Raw genomic sequence first — 14,374 nt, forward strand, 5'->3', positions numbered from 1 at the left:
GACCACGCTCTCGGTGCCCCGCCGGCATGGGGGCCTCATTCCGCACCCCAGCCTCCCCAGGGGGCGGCTCACCTGGGGTGTTCTCATCCGCTCTTCGGAGGCAGGCGGGAGGGAGGTGGGCCGGGGTCCTCGCACACCCCGCTGCACGTGGGGACGCGTTCCAGGGAGCTGAGGGTCCTGGGTCCCCTCTCGCCTGCTTTCTGTCCTCATCCGTACTGCGTCCAGTGGCTCCGCGAGGGGGCGGGGCCTGCACTGCCGCTGCCAGAGGCTGAGTGTCTTACCTTTCTCACCTGGCTGTTCCCGTGCTCCTCGGTGACGGTGGGCAGACGCCGTGCGAAGGCGGCCAGGGCCTCTCCTCTCGGCCTCGGTGTCCCCGCCTGTGAGTCGGGGGGCAGCCGACTCAGCCGTCACGAGAAGTATTGGCAGCCTTGAGGTGTAAAAGCCTGATATGGTAAGGAAATGCCGGCGCTGGGGGCTGACCCTCTGATGTGTCTCCTAGGAAACCACAGTGCTTGGGGCAGGACTGGTTCTCCTGGGGCGGGTTGGACTGGTGTTGGAGGTCTAGACACGGCAGGACTGGGCCCAGGAGGCCAGGGGGACACTGCTGGTATCCCTGTCTGGGGAATCACCCCCTGCAGTGGGGTCTGTGGTGTGCCCAGAGCAGGGTGCAGGGGTGGGAGGAGCCTGCGGCCCAGGTGATGAGAGGGTGCTGGGTGTGGGGCGGGCAGGTGTCCGGCCCCTGCCCTGACCTGCTCACCCCAACCTCGGTGTCCTCCCAGCTCTGGGAGCCCCTGGAGAGGGCAGGGATCCTACACCTTGGGAAACGTGATCCCCTCCCTAGCCTGTGAATATTTCATCAGCGGATTAAAAATTGAAGCTGAACTGTCGTCCCCTGCTCCGAGAGGGTGGAGGAGGGGCGCCGGCTCCGTTCCGGGCCCGTCTGAGTATTTTTCTTGATGACGGAGCCTTGTCAATTAGAAAATGACATTGCTGTTGCACATGGTGTCCCGCGGCCCTCTTTAATCAGGGCCGAGATGTGATGACCAGTCTGCGGCCGTGAATGGGTTTTTAACCACCCGAATGAGAGGTGAGCGGTGCCCAGTGGGGTTTGTCGGAGTGGGTGTGTGGGGGCGTCAGGGAGATTTGCGGGGGCCACGCAGAGGCGGTGGCTCTGGTCGGGCGTGTGGCTGGCGTGTGTCGGTGGGGTCGTCCTGGTCTGTGGGTGGGGGGTAGACACTGCTCTCTGTGTGCACGTGGGCACCTGGGTCAGGATGGGGAGCGGCTGGGTGGTGGCGGTCCGGCTTGCTGTTGGCCAGGAGGCCTGACAGCCCCGCAGGAGGGTCCCGGGGTGATGTGGGAGGGGCTTGGGTGCAGCCGGGGGACAGTGTCCTGGGCTTGGGGACTGAGGGGGCGGGGCCTGGTCCCAGGGCCGCAGTGGGCTCTGGGCCTGCCCAGGCGTGCGGTGGGTACCTGGCGAGGCAGGGGCGGGTGAGCCACGGCCAGGCCTCCCGGGCTCTGGGGGAGCCTGGACGTGGATGGACGGTGCCACTGCAGATGGGAGGGTTGAAGATGCCAGGCGGGGGCTGGGCTGGGGGAATCCAGCCAGGCCTGGTGGCCTCTCGCCGGGGCCCTCAGGGCTGCATCAGGGCCCGCAGGTGCGTCTCGGGCACTGGCTGGGGTGCGGGGGTCCCACTCCAGGTCCACAGACGGGCAGCCCGGGGCTTCGCAGCCCTGCCTCCTCCTCCCCACCTCGCCCCTGCCCAGCCGCGGGCAGAGGTGGCCACTCGCCAAGAGCAGACCGTGCGAGGCTAAGTATCTGGACCACCCAGCCTCCAGCCACCCTCTGCTGGGCCTCCCTTGTTTTCCTTTGGCGGGGCCGGCGCTGATCCCGGCTGCCGGCTGGCGCTAGGGGCCGCGTGCCCTGGCCACGTCCTGCAGCTCCCGACGGACTCGGCGGTTGTCTCCCCTGCGAGACAGTCCGCGTGCGGGTGTCGGGGGGTTGACCGAGAGGCCACGTGCGGGGCCAGCACGGGGAGCGGCTGCACGTCCGTGCTTCGCGTCCCCGGAGCGTCGTGTGGGGCATGGAGAGGGGCCTGCTCACCGGCGGGCTCAGTCCTCCCAGAGAGCACGGTGCCCGCTCCCTTTGGGATGTCCCGGGGGTCGTGGAGCTGCGTGGGCTGCCGTGCCTTGGGCGCGTCTGCCCCATCTGTCCACATTCCCTGGCCCGAGGCAGCGGGTCCCAGCGTGGTCCCCACCGTCCTCCCTCCCTCCTGGGGGACGGGGCCCCCACTTCCTGGCGTGGGCGCTGGCCGCACCTGGGGAGGCAGAGGACGGTGTGCGTCCCGGGTTCTCCCCGTGCCGTCGGGCTGGGCCCCCGGCATGTGGGCTGGGAGGGTGAGCGGCCTGGCTGGGGCCCCCCCGTGTCTGCCGCGTTGGGGTACAGCACCCCCCGCCCCGGGCAGCGGCAGGAGGGGCCGGGGCTCCTGGGGTGGCTGGGAGGGGCGGGCCCGCAGCTGGGGCTCTGGGGCCCGAGGAGATGAGGGCCGAGCCGGCTGTGCTGGGGAGGAGGTGTGTTTATTCTCTTAGATGGATGTGAAGGCTGTCGGAACCGTGCTCGTGAGTGTCCCCGGAAGCTGGAATTTCTGACAGCCCTGGGTGTGTGAGGCCTGGGCCAGGTGGACGGAGGGGGAGGGGGTCCGGAGGCCTGGGCTGTGTGTGTGCGCGTGTGTGCCCGTGTGTGCGCGTGTACTGGCGCTGCTGTGTCTGCACACGGAGGGGCGTTAGGCTGGTCTCCCTTCACGTGGCCGCCCCAGACATTCCCCGCTTTTTAGCAGACCTTTCCTTAGGTTCACAAGAATTCTGACTGTACTAAGTGATCCACCGTCAGCTTCCTGGAACCTGTGTGTCCCCAGTGTGTCCAGCCGGGCCTTCCGGTCCTCCTGAAGGTGGGGGCCTGGATCCAGCCCTCCTCCTCCAGCCCAGTGGGTCGTCTGTCCTCCCCTCGACCCCTCCCCAGGGCAGGAGGGCTGAGGTGCCCTCTGGGTGGTGATGCCAGGCCTCAGGAAGGGAAGGGAAGGGGCCTTTTCTCCCCGAAGCCTCCCGGTGCCCTTAGCAGGTGGTTCGTTTCCAGGGCTGGGTGCACCTGTTCCGGGAGCCGAGCCACCTGTGACCTGGGATTCCAGGCCTCTCCCTGATGGTGTTGGCAAGACTCAGGGACAGCTCCACGCACACTTCCAAGCCACGCGGAGGGTGCTCTTAGAAAGTGGAGTCTGCAGCTGGGGGACGTGTCCTGAAGGTGCTGCAGGGAATGGAGCTGCATGGCGACAGGCGCCGCCTCGGGGCGCAGAGGCCCCGGGGGCAGGGATTCAGGCCCGCCCCAGCAGCAGGCCTTTCTGACTGACTGATCGTGGCTGCGGGGGGCGGGAGAAGTTCTGGGCCTCGTGGGAGAGGTGCAGTGATGGCGGGCGTGGAGAGCAGGGGCGGGGAGGTGCATGCCGCGCCGTTGCCACCCCGGGTCTGCTGACGTCCGAAGCTGACGGGGTTGAGCTCTGCCACCAGGAGCTGAGTGACGAGGCCGTGTCCCTGGCCGTCATACCTCCTGCAGAGTTTGCCGCTGAATGCTGCCGCGGGCTGCTCTGCGTCCTCCCTCCTTGAACAGTCTGGCGCGAGAAGGCCTGCGGGATTTGTGAGATGCTGGGGCCGAGTGAGCTGTAGCCTTGCATGGACCCCCTCGGAGCGTCTCAACCCGGCTGCCCTAGCCCTGACCCTCCCCTCCCTGCCCTCCTTTGAAAGCAGGGGAGCTTTCAGAACTGCCGGGGTCCGGGCCACACCCCGACCCAGTTAGATCCGCAGCCTTGGGGGCCGGGCCCGGGCTCTGGGGCCATTCAGTAGCCTCTGGGTGACGCTGACATGCAGGCGTCCTCTGCACCGGGCGCCCCCAGTGTCCTTCCTGGAACTCCACCTCTGTGCACGCGCACACGTGTGTGTCTTCCCAGGAGACGTGAACCTCCAGGAGCTCTGCTGTTGCTGAAAGTCTCAGGTCTGGGTCAGCCCTGGCCCTGGGTCCCGGGCCCGCCACGCTCCTCTGGCAATGCTTATCTGAGTCCCTGACCTGTGGCTCCTGTCCCGGAGACCCGTGCGCTCGGACTCCCCTGCCAGCGTGCGTGGGCCTTCCCGGGCCGGCGATGGGCGTGGGCAGGTAGGGACTGAGGCCCCCAGGAAGTCTCTGCTGGGAGCTGGGGAGCCTGCCCCAGTGTTGCGGGGTGTTCGGACCAGAGGGACCCCCCAGAGACGGGCTCCTCTGCTCTCAGGAAGCTGCGTGAGAAGGGTCTCTGTTCCAGGGGTGCCCGGGACCCGTGCTTCCAGGAGGGGCGGGCATCCTCTCTCCCGCCCAGGTTGGCCTTTGGGGTTCAGGGTGGGACTGGAGCCAGGCCACCCCCTCCGGGCAGGCAGGAGCCCTCCCCGGTGCCGGGATCCCCTTTGCCAGTCTCTGCCCCGGGGTCCGTCGTCACCTGGGGAAGTGCAGGCCCAGTCCCCGGGTCAGTGTGCGCCGTGCCCGACGGGCTGGGCATCTGAGCTCCCCAGCTGGTCCAGGCGGCCAGTCTGACCTGTAGGGGGCAGGGAGCCCTGTTAACTGAATGGCAGACGGTGAAGACCAGCTGGACCCTCACTGGGGGTCAGGGAGACGTCGGGCACCCGCAGGCTAGTCTCAGTTTCCCGATCTGCCCTTGGAGGCTGGGAAGGCGACCGGTGCTCACGGCTCATCCAGCCCCGGGCGCCACTGCTCATCACGCTCAGTTAATCTTCTCTTGTTTGGGCTTCGGCTCTGGGGTGGGGTGGGGAGGGGAGGGGGAGGCACAGGCCCAGAGCGCGGGGCCGCGGAGCCCGAGAGGAGGGATGGGCTGCCGGCTCCCTGCAGAGAGGTTTGTGAAGCGTCTTCTGTGGCCAGGGCAGGCCGCGTGCCCCCGAGGTTGGGGAGGCTTGGACCCTGTCCCCGCCGAGGGTGGGGGAAGTACCAGCCTCCGCCCTCCCACTGCTCTCCAGCCTGAAGGGTGGCGGGTCCTTGCAACACCGCGGAGGCAGGTAGGGACCTGGCCCGTTGTGCAACCGGCAGCTGTGAGGGGAATTCCTCCCAGGGCCCTGGCTCTGCCCTGCCCCGGAGTCTGCATTCTTTGGAAAGCTTTGTCGCTCCCAGGTCCCAGGGGAGCAGAGGCTGTGAGGTGGCTGGGCTGCTCCCGCGTGTCAGATAAACCCGTGGGAGAGTCGATCACAGCCAGGTTTGGGGGGTGAGGGCCGGGACGGCTGCTGGTTCTGGGCGCTGCTGAAGAGAGGCAGGGCTGTGCCCCGTCGGGGAGCCAGAGCGAGGCCCACCGGAGCTCTCGCGTGGGAGCCCGGCTCAGGCTGTCCCAGGCCGGTCTTTTTCCCGGGGTCCGGGGAAGCGCGAACCCTGCCGGCCTTCGCTCCTTCCTTGCCCCACCTCGGGACTGGGGCGGGCTGGGGGCCTTCTCAGGAGGCCGTCCCACTTTCACCCGACTTCCCCGCCCCCAACCCTGGGGGTGGGTAGGCTGGTCTCAAGTTGGAGGGGGGCAGCGGCAGGCTTTTGTGAGTCACCCCCCCCCCGGGGAGCGGGGGGGCCGTGAGTGAGTTACTTAACCACTCCGGCCTCAGTTTCCTCACCACTGAAATGGGAAGAATACAGTGCTGCCTTGCTGGGTCTCGGTAAGGTGAGAGGGAACGGTCTGACTCACACCAGGAAAACCTGCCATGCGTGGCCAAGGGGTCTGCCGTCCCTGGGCCTGGCCTTGGGCTGGGCTCACTGTGCTGGGTGTGGGAGGGGACCCTGGGCCGGGGGGTCGGGCCAGGGGACGCGAGCCCCGCCACGGGCTCCTCCTGCGTACCCACCACACAGCCCTGGCGACAAAGGCAGCCCTGTGCACAGAGGAGGCTGGGTGGGGGAGCTCCCCTGCGTGCTGGGCACACGGGGGTGATCCTGTCCTGTGGCTCTCGGGCCAGACACGCCGGGCTTCAGGCGGGGAGGGTTGACGTTCTCATCGGGGTCCTGCTGAGGGGACGGTCACAGCTCGGCCGCGGCCCGCGTGCCCACGCAGCCTGGGAAGGCCTCCCCTCCCCCCGGGGCTGCTCAGCCCCCTGCCTCTCTCCGCACCCAGCAGCCCTGCCGGCAGCCCCAGACCTCAGGGCCCGAGCCGGGCTGGGGAGCAGAAACCGGACAAAGCAACGCAGGACTCCGCGCCCCGCCCCCGGCCAGCACCCCCGCTCATCTGCGGCCCGCGGCCTGTGGCAATCGCAGGCTCGCTCGGGGCGGGTTGGGAAATGCGATGGTGCAGATAGTGGCCGGGCGCTGCGGCCGAGGCCGTCCGGCGGGTTTGGGTCCTGCCCCGCGGGAGAAACCGGCTAGGGGCGGCCGCGGCGGGGGCGCCTGCTCCCGCCCCCCGGGCCCCGTTCTGGGGAAAGGGGGCTCCTCGGGGCCGGCGGGGGCCCGCACGGGGCTGGGTCTCGCCCCGGCCGCGGCCCTGCAGTCCTGTGGCATCAGGCACCACCCCCGGCCTCTGTTTCCCCCTGGGCCCCGGGGAGGGGCTGGACGAGGGGGTCTGTCTGCAGGGGCCGTGCCAGGCACGGGGGGCGGGGGCCGCGGCGGCCCCGGCGACCCCACACCGGCCGGCCCGCTAGGCTGTGTGGACACGGTCCTGGGCAGAGTCCAGGGAGGGGATGCCCTGCCCGAGCAGGAGGCGGGTTCTGTGAGCCGGAACCTTCCAGAACACAGACCCGAGCCAGAAATCAGTGGGGCCGCCCTTAGGGCGGAGCTCACGTTCCTAGAAGGGGGTGTGAATCGCGGTTTCTCTGTAAGTTGATCAGTTTTGCCCTGGCAACCCTGCCGTCTTATCGGAGGGTGAGACCGCGGGGGCAGCTTGTGGCAGGCCCGCGGGCAGCAGGGGGACGTGGCGGCCGAGGCGGTGGCGACTGGGGGCGGCCACGTTGTCCAGGGTGCCCCGGGAACACGGAGGCGGGCGGGCAGAGGACGGGTCGTGGGTGGCCTGGGGATCCTGCCGCGCGTGGCAGGGGTGAGGTGCGACCCTCACGTGTGTCTTTATGGACAGACGCCTGCCCACCCGAGGGCTGTGTTCTTCACAGGGGTCCCCCGGGAGGCCGTGTGCCGCTTGTGAGACGGCCGCCGCTGCGCACACCCCCGGCTGAGGAAGGAGCCGAGTGTCACTCCTTTCCCAGGTCAGCAGTGCCCAAACCGCCAAGTTCTGCCCGGCCCCAGCCTGGGTGTCCGCGCCTGGTGAGTGTCCTGGCCGGGCGAGCCGTGAGCTGGGCAGGAGGCCCCTTCCAGGCGGGAGTAGGCGAGGGCTCAGGGTCTAGTTGCCGCGACGGGCAGGACGTGGGCGGCTGCCGTCCAGGGCGAAAGGGCCTCCATCAACCTGGGCTGGGGTGGAGCGTGGGGGAAGGCTTCCCGGAAGAGGCAACAATGTGCAGGTCTAGGTAAGGAAATGGATGGAGGAACAGCATGTGCAAAGGCCCCGAGGTGAGAGCAGCGTTCTGGGTCATGCTGGGGAGGTCAAGGCCTGAGGCTGGGCTGGTCCCGGAGGGTCTGTGCCGGGTCTAGACGTGACCCTGTGGGAGCCCTGGGCGTGTTGCATGCAGGAGCCAGCAAGGTCCAGTTCCAGAGAGTTCTCCAGGAATCTGCGTTTCCAGGCTCCTGTTGGGTGTTGTTTCTAAAGAGCAGCGCTGCCCGCAGGCTCTCCCTCCCCCTCATCTCCCTGTCCTTGTCAGCAGGATGGGGCCTGGCCGTCCCGGGCCAGGCCTGGGCCGGGGCTGGGGTCTCCGTGCGGCGGCGGTGGCGGCCTTGGGGATGTCGGCAGGTCTGAGGCTGGCCTGTGTGTGGAAGCGTGCCGCGCACGTGGGCAGAGGGACGGGAGCCCCCCGACCTGACACTCACTGCTGTGGGCGCAGGGGAGGGGCGTCCCAGCCTCCCCTAGAGCTTAGTGAAGTGCAAGGAGAGGAGAGGTGCAGGTGCAGCCCTCGTGGGCCAAGCCGGAGTCTCCAAGGGGCTCACACGCCACGTGGGGGGGATTTTTATTAAGCCTTGTGTCACCTCCCCATTCCCACGGCAGAGCGGCCCGTTCAGTTCAGGGAGCACCTGAACCCCTCCTGATACAGGAGGAGTTTGGGGTCAGGCCGGGGAGGAAACGGGGTCTGCCGCAGACAGTGAGTGGCTGGGGGGCTCTCGCAGGCCATCCTTATGGGCAGGCGAGCAGGGCGAGGCGTTCCCTCTGGGCCAGGGGTGGGGGTCCCCCGCCCCTGAATGAGGGTGCCTTAGCACCGGATTGGAAAGCCACCCGTCTCACCGTGCACCTGGGGAAACCGAGGCCCAGCGGTGGGTGCCTGAGGCCGCGCAGAGCCTGGGAGGGCTGCGGGCCCTGGGTGGGCGGCTGTTGGGGGGCTGCCTTGTCGGGGCTGCCCGTGGCCGCCGGTGTGTGGAGGGCACCTCTTGGTCATGAGTCGCCAGTACCCAGCTGACTCGCCGCCCCCCTCCCCGGGCGCTTTCTCCTCCTGCTCCGCTCCCCTTCCTCCTCATCCCTCTTGCCTCTGGAGCTCCTGCCCAGCCACCCCCACCTGGCCCGGCCTCCCCGCTCCCAGCCCCCCAACCCCCCAGCCCCGTGGAAAATGAATTCCATAAATCTTCCTCCTCATTCTCCTCGGGGCTCTGCGCCGTCTCAGGGGACGCTGAGTGTGGCTTTGTCTGGAGGGTGCCGGCCGGGGAGCGGGTACCCCAGGGGAGGAAGCTGACCCTCTTCCCCCGTCCGTGGGCTGGGGCCTGATTTTTCCTGAAGAGCGGTTAAGAAGGACCCGTCACTCACTGTGCTGAATAAATAAAAAAAAAAAACACCCAGTAATCGTTTGTGGCCTGAATCCCAGGAGAGGGCAGGTACGTGTGGCTCCGGGGCTGGAACCAGCCGTGGTGGAGCCCTGGTGGGGCGGGAGGCAGGCGGCCCCTCCCGTGTGTCCCCCCGCCAAATGCACAGCCAGGGTTTGGGAGGTCCCGGCGGCAGCCCTTGGTGTCCCAGCCCACCTTCTGTCTGCTTCCTTCGGGGGCTGCCCTCAGGCGGTCTCTCTAGCTGGGCAGCGCAGCCGGTGGGGCTCTTGGGGGCCTGCCCAGCAAAGGGAGGAGGCTCACGCACGGACACTGCTTGTCGCCCCACCAAGGGCAGGCAGAAGGTTCTGGGCCCCCGCGGGGTCCCGCTGGAGAGGGGTGAGGGGCCAGGCCAGGCGGTGGAGCTGGGGCGGGACTGGCGGTGCCGGTCCTGCAGCCCCTGATCAGGGCTGGCTTTGTCGCAGCCGCTTTACCCCCAGGAGGCAGAGGTGGCAGGAGCCCGCAGGCTCTTACCCGGAGCCCCTGCTTTCACTGTCCTGCCCGGGGGTGGTCCAGGGTCCCCAGGCCGGGCTGGGAGCCACGTGCCGCCCTTGGTGGCCTTGCTCAGGCGGCGGGGTGTGGGGTGGGTGTCCGGCCGCCGCCGGAGCCGGTGACAGGCTGCATATTCCCGTGTCGACGGGGTCCGGGGCAGAGCTGGCAGGAAACAGCTGTTCTTCCCCGCTCCCACCCCTGCTGGTCATGGGATCGCGCTGTGACAGTGAGGCCCGGTTTGCTCTGTGGCCTTGCAGAAGTCCCAGGTTCAAGGTCACATCCCTGAGCCTGCTTCCTTCTCCGGAGGACAGGCGGTGGGGACGGCGTGGGTGCCGCGGCCTGCCCAGCACCCCTCATCCAAACACCTTTCAAGTCTGTTGGAAGGTCTTCAGCACCAGAGGGGCCCTCGCAGCCCTGGAGCAGCAAGTGCTTCAGCCACAGGGCTTGCCTTTTCTGGGGGCAACCGGGGGTCCAGGAGCACCCAGGGAGGAGTTCTGGCCAGTGGCCCCACCCGAGGCCTGGGGTCCCTGGGAGTGGGGGCTGCCCGCAGGTGGGGCTGAGACCTGGCCAGGGCCTCACCTGGGGGACGGTTGGCACGTGGGGCTGAGGCAGGGGCCGGCCGGGGGCGCCGAGTGGAGCTGTGGGGGAGGCTGTGGGAAGGGGTCCCAGGCTGGGACCAGGGCCCGCCCGCAGGGGCTGTCAGAGCCCCAGGTGAGTCCCATCTGTGCCCGGGTCTGGCATCCGGGAGCCCCTTGGGGCAGCCTGGGAACCCGGGAGGCCTGGCAGGGTTTGTGAGGTGCCCCCCGCCCGGGCAGCGCCCGCGGTGCCTGGGCTCCCTGTGCGCCGATGTGGCGAGCACCTCCTCTCCGGGCTCCTCTCGGGTTTTATCTGATGGGAGCAAGCGGCCTTTCGGTGTCAGGCGTGATGTTCCCACACGCCCTGCCGTCTGACTCACCAGAGCCAGCTCAGGGACCGTTTCGCTAAAGCTCTCATCAGCTAATTATCCCGGAGCCTTCTCTGGGACCGGCACCTGGTCTCAGAGCTCATGTCACAGGTGGGGAAACCGAGGCTGCCCTCGCAGCTGGGCGGCTGCCCCGATGCCTCCTGGGCCCGTGACCCCGCGTGGGCTGAAGGCCCACTGTGTGCAGCGGCCTGTTGCAGGTCCCGCCCAGCCGTCACGGCGCGTCCCGCCCCGTCGTCCCTCCCCACGTCCTCCCCGGCTGCACCCCACTCTCTCCAGCCCCCGCCCATTTGGGCGGGGCTGGGACAGCTGTGGCCGGAGGTGCAGGTGACAGAGGCCACAGGTGTTGAGGTGCCGCTAACAGAGGCGATGCGTCAGGCGTCCGCCGTGGCCGTGGCGTCCTCTGTGGGTAACGCGCTCTCCGTACTGTAATTGTGCCTGCTAACTGCCGAGCGAGTGCTTAATGGACCCCGTTAAGCTCTGGGGGACTCCAGAGGTTCCTGGTTTGGGAGCAGCCCCGTGGCTCTCAGGGTCGCCCAGCCGCCTGTCCAGGTGACCAGGCAGAGGCAGAGAGTTCTGGAACAGGAGCTCTGAGCTTGAGTGTGGCGGGCTTCCTCCCGCTCTGAGCCGGGCGGGACGTCCCTGCGGGTCTGTAGACGGGGACAGCAGCCCCCCGTCCCCTGCGACGAGGGCCCCAGGGAGCCAGGCGTTCCCACAGCCTTGTGGCCCCCGGGGGGATGTCCCCCAGCTCTGGCCCCGCCCCGCCCTGGGCGCTCCCCGGCCGGCGCCTCCTTTCCTGGCCATCATCCCACCACCCGTGGGGGCTCAGGAGGGACGTGGCTCCGGGAGGTGAGCCGCGCGTGTCCTTGCTGCGCGTGGCAGCCCCCACGCGTGCTGTGGCATCCCCGTCGCCCCCGGGCTGTCGCCTGCCCCTCGCGCCCACATCCCAGCCTCGTGTATCCCCTGCCCGACCCGCCCCCCACGGCCTTCGCTCGTCTTGCCCCAGCTGGGGTCCCTGTGGACGCTCCCGCAGCCCCGCATCTCTCCCTCCTGCCGCAGGCATCGTGTCTTGGTGGCTGGTACAGGGTCTTCCCCGGCCCTGTCCAGTTGAGCTTCTGCAGGGCGGGAGTGGAGCTGGCCGTGTCCCCACTGTGCACCCAGCACCCGGCACCCCTGTGCACCCAGCACCTGGCATAGCGTTTGCCACCGTGGGTGCACAGAGTGAATAAGCTATGGTATTCGAGGTAGCAGAGCCGCCTCCTGGATCTGGGCCGCCTTCTCTCCCTGTGCCGACCCGGGGCTTGGGGCCACGTGAGTTGTTTCCCGAGCAGGAGAGACGGGAGGCCCCCAGGGGTGAGCCCCGGGGGGTCTGTGTTGAGCCTCTTGTCTCTCCTGTGGCTGTGGCCCTGGCTGGGGTGGGCGCCCGTGATGGGGGCCAAGCCAGGCTGGCAGGGCTCCAAGCGGGAGGTGGGGAGGGGTCTTCTCTGCCAGAAGCCCCGCCTCGCCGCCCCCACCCCTGCCTGAGCCTGCACGCGGCCTGGCTCCCCCACCGTGTTCCTCGGGCCCGCTGTCCCACCCCTCCCAGCCCCCAGGCCCGGTCCGGGCGAGTCCTCACTGCCCTTGGTCAGGGAGGACGGGGACGGCCACGGAGCGGGCACCCTTCCTCCCGTCCCTTGTCCCTGCCAGGTCCGGGATGGCAAGGTCACGCTCGTTCCCTGCAGGGCTCTGTCTGCGGCTGGGGCGCCTTCTGGGAGTCCTCATGGCTGGCGAAGGATGTACTGAGTGATGGCCGTGGGCGAGTGGGCAACAGGACCGCGCTGCTCCCTGTCCCTGCAGAGCCTGGTGGCAGCAGGGCGGCCTCAGAGGCATTCCCGTCCCCCCGCGGAGGCAAGCAGTGGGCCCAGGAGACGCCGGCCTTGTCTGCCTGACCCCTTCCCTGCCAGAGGGGAGAGGCGGAAGGTGTCCATTTAGAGGATTAGCTAATTTCACAGCTCGCTGGTTTCCTGTCTAAGCACCCAGCCCGAGTGGGCCTGGGGTGGCCCCGTGGCTGCCCTGCTGGGAGCCTCTTGGCCTGCTCCTCGCCCCCCACCCTGCAGGGGCACCTGTCTCCGCCCTCCGGTTTCCGAGACTTGCTGGCACCGTTTCTGGGAAGGCGCTGATGGCGCACGTGGGCAGAGGGTTGTGTAGTGGCCGTGGTGAGCACACCTCCAGGAGCCCGTGTCCTGGGCCGCGTCAGGTGCTGAGTGCACGGTCCCGCTCGGCCAACACGGTGGCGGCCGCTGTCCGCCTGAGCACAGCCCTCGGAGGACGGCTGCACGCTGCCCCTTCCTGACGGTGAAAGCGCCGGGTCCTGGGGGGCCCTGGGCCTCCTCGCCTCGGGGGAAGTGCCCACCTTCCAGCAGATGCGTGGGAGGGGCAGGGCCTGGGCTTTGGGGCAGACGCAGGGGGCGAGAGTTTGGGGTAAACACAGTCATGCCGCCCTGTGCGGAAACCTTAGGCGGCAACCCTTTGTCACTTCCACTTGCTCAGCAGTCGGGGGGAACGCCTTTGCTAAGAGCTTCACAGCCAGAAAAAAGAACGGCAGGTTCCCAGAAAGATGGCAGTTTGCGCTCTGGGCGTGGTTGCGGGGACACACCCTCCAGGGGCGTGGCCAGGGCAGCTGAGGATTTGGAAAGCCCCCCACCCTGTGTACCATCTCTCAGGGTCCCGTCAGGGACCCCCGCTAAAGACGGAGATGGAGACTCGGTCACACCCCGTGGCCTGCTGGCGCCTGGCCGGAACCCCTTTGCCCTGCCAGCTGTTTCCCTGGGGGGCAGTGGTGCCTGGAGGGTTACCAAGGAGGCGTTGGGGTCCCGGCCCTGGTGCGCTGGGAGTGGGGGCCCTGCCTCTGCGGGTGGGGTCGGCAGGTGTGTCTGCCCCTGAGAAATGCCGCTGCACGGGTTCCAGGGTGAGACTGGGCGTCTGGGGCCTCTCTGAGGGTCTCGCACGAGCCTTGGTGCCGACGGCAGGCCCTGGGGCTGTGGGTGGCCAGCCCCCAGCTCTTCTTGCCGGGGGTGCCAGGGGCCCAGTGGCTTGTGCTGTGTGGGGACTGGCGCCTTGCTGTCCCTCAGTGGGCCTGGGATGGACCAATGTTACGCCTGCCCTCCGTCGCTGCCCCGGTGGGGTGGCTGCGAGGGCTGGGTGGACTTGGGAGGGGCAGTTGGTGTCCTCCGTGGAGAGAAGGGACGGTGCTTCGGCCAGAGCTCACCTCTCCGTCCACAGGCCCCCACCCCCCCCCCCGCCATGCGTTTATCTTGCCCGAGTCGGGCCCAACCTGGGGCACGGGGCCCACGCCGGGGGGCTTGGCCGGTGGGGGAGGCTGGGCTCTCCGTGTGAGCCTGTGCGCAGCCCAGAGGCAGTGGGTCAGGTTCAGGGCTCAGGGCTCAGGGGGGTGACCGTGGGAGCGGGGTCCTGTCTTGGCCTGAGCCTTAAGACGGTGGGGTTTCATCTGGCGCTGCTTCTCGCACCCCTGGCTTTCTAGGGGGTGGGGTGGACCCTTGGTCAGCATCTCTCAGGCCGGGCCTTGGGGGTCGTGCTGCGCCCGGTCGCACAGGGAGACTGAGGCTGGGAGGCGCCAGGCCCCGGTGGGGAGGTGCTCAGGGAGGGGCTGCGGTCCTGGGGGGCGGTCTCTGGCATTGGCACTGCCTGGGTGGTCCCTGGCGCGCGCCCGCACGCTCGGGGAGGGGGCGAGGGCCTTCCTCTCCTCTGCACGGCTCGCTGCCCGCTTCGGGTCCGTGGCCTTGGCCCAGGCTCAGGAATCCACGTCGTCTCAGGCCGGCTCAGCTTCCTCAGCAGGGTGCAGGGCTGCCCCCGTGCTCCCCCGGCCCATCTGGGACTCGTTACCGCGGGTGTCAGTGACAGAGCGCCCGGCCGCGGCGGGCTCCCGGGGCCAAGAGAGCGGCCCCCTCCCCGGCACCAGCCGCCACGGCCCGGCCCTGAGCTCCCTAGGG

At 69.0% G+C, this 14,374-nt stretch overlaps 1 protein-coding gene across 2 annotated transcripts in view; it reads left to right on the forward strand.

The window, feature by feature from the left end:
• RXRA (retinoid X receptor alpha) overlaps positions 1–14,374 on the forward strand; it is a 95,029-nt gene that overhangs the window by 24,830 nt on the left and 55,825 nt on the right. Inside the window, exon 1 of one of the 2 annotated variants that reach the window (XM_057720446.1) lies at positions 7,193–7,300. The exons of the other annotated variant lie outside the window; for it this stretch is intronic. The gene's annotated coding sequence lies outside the window, so the exon portion shown is untranslated. Of the gene's footprint in view, positions 1–7,192; positions 7,301–14,374 lie in introns of those variants that run through there. 2 annotated transcript variants of the gene reach the window in all.

The sequence above is a fragment of the Hippopotamus amphibius genome, chromosome 2 (genome assembly GCF_030028045.1).
Source record: "Hippopotamus amphibius kiboko isolate mHipAmp2 chromosome 2, mHipAmp2.hap2, whole genome shotgun sequence".
NCBI lineage: Eukaryota > Metazoa > Chordata > Mammalia > Artiodactyla > Hippopotamidae > Hippopotamus > Hippopotamus amphibius.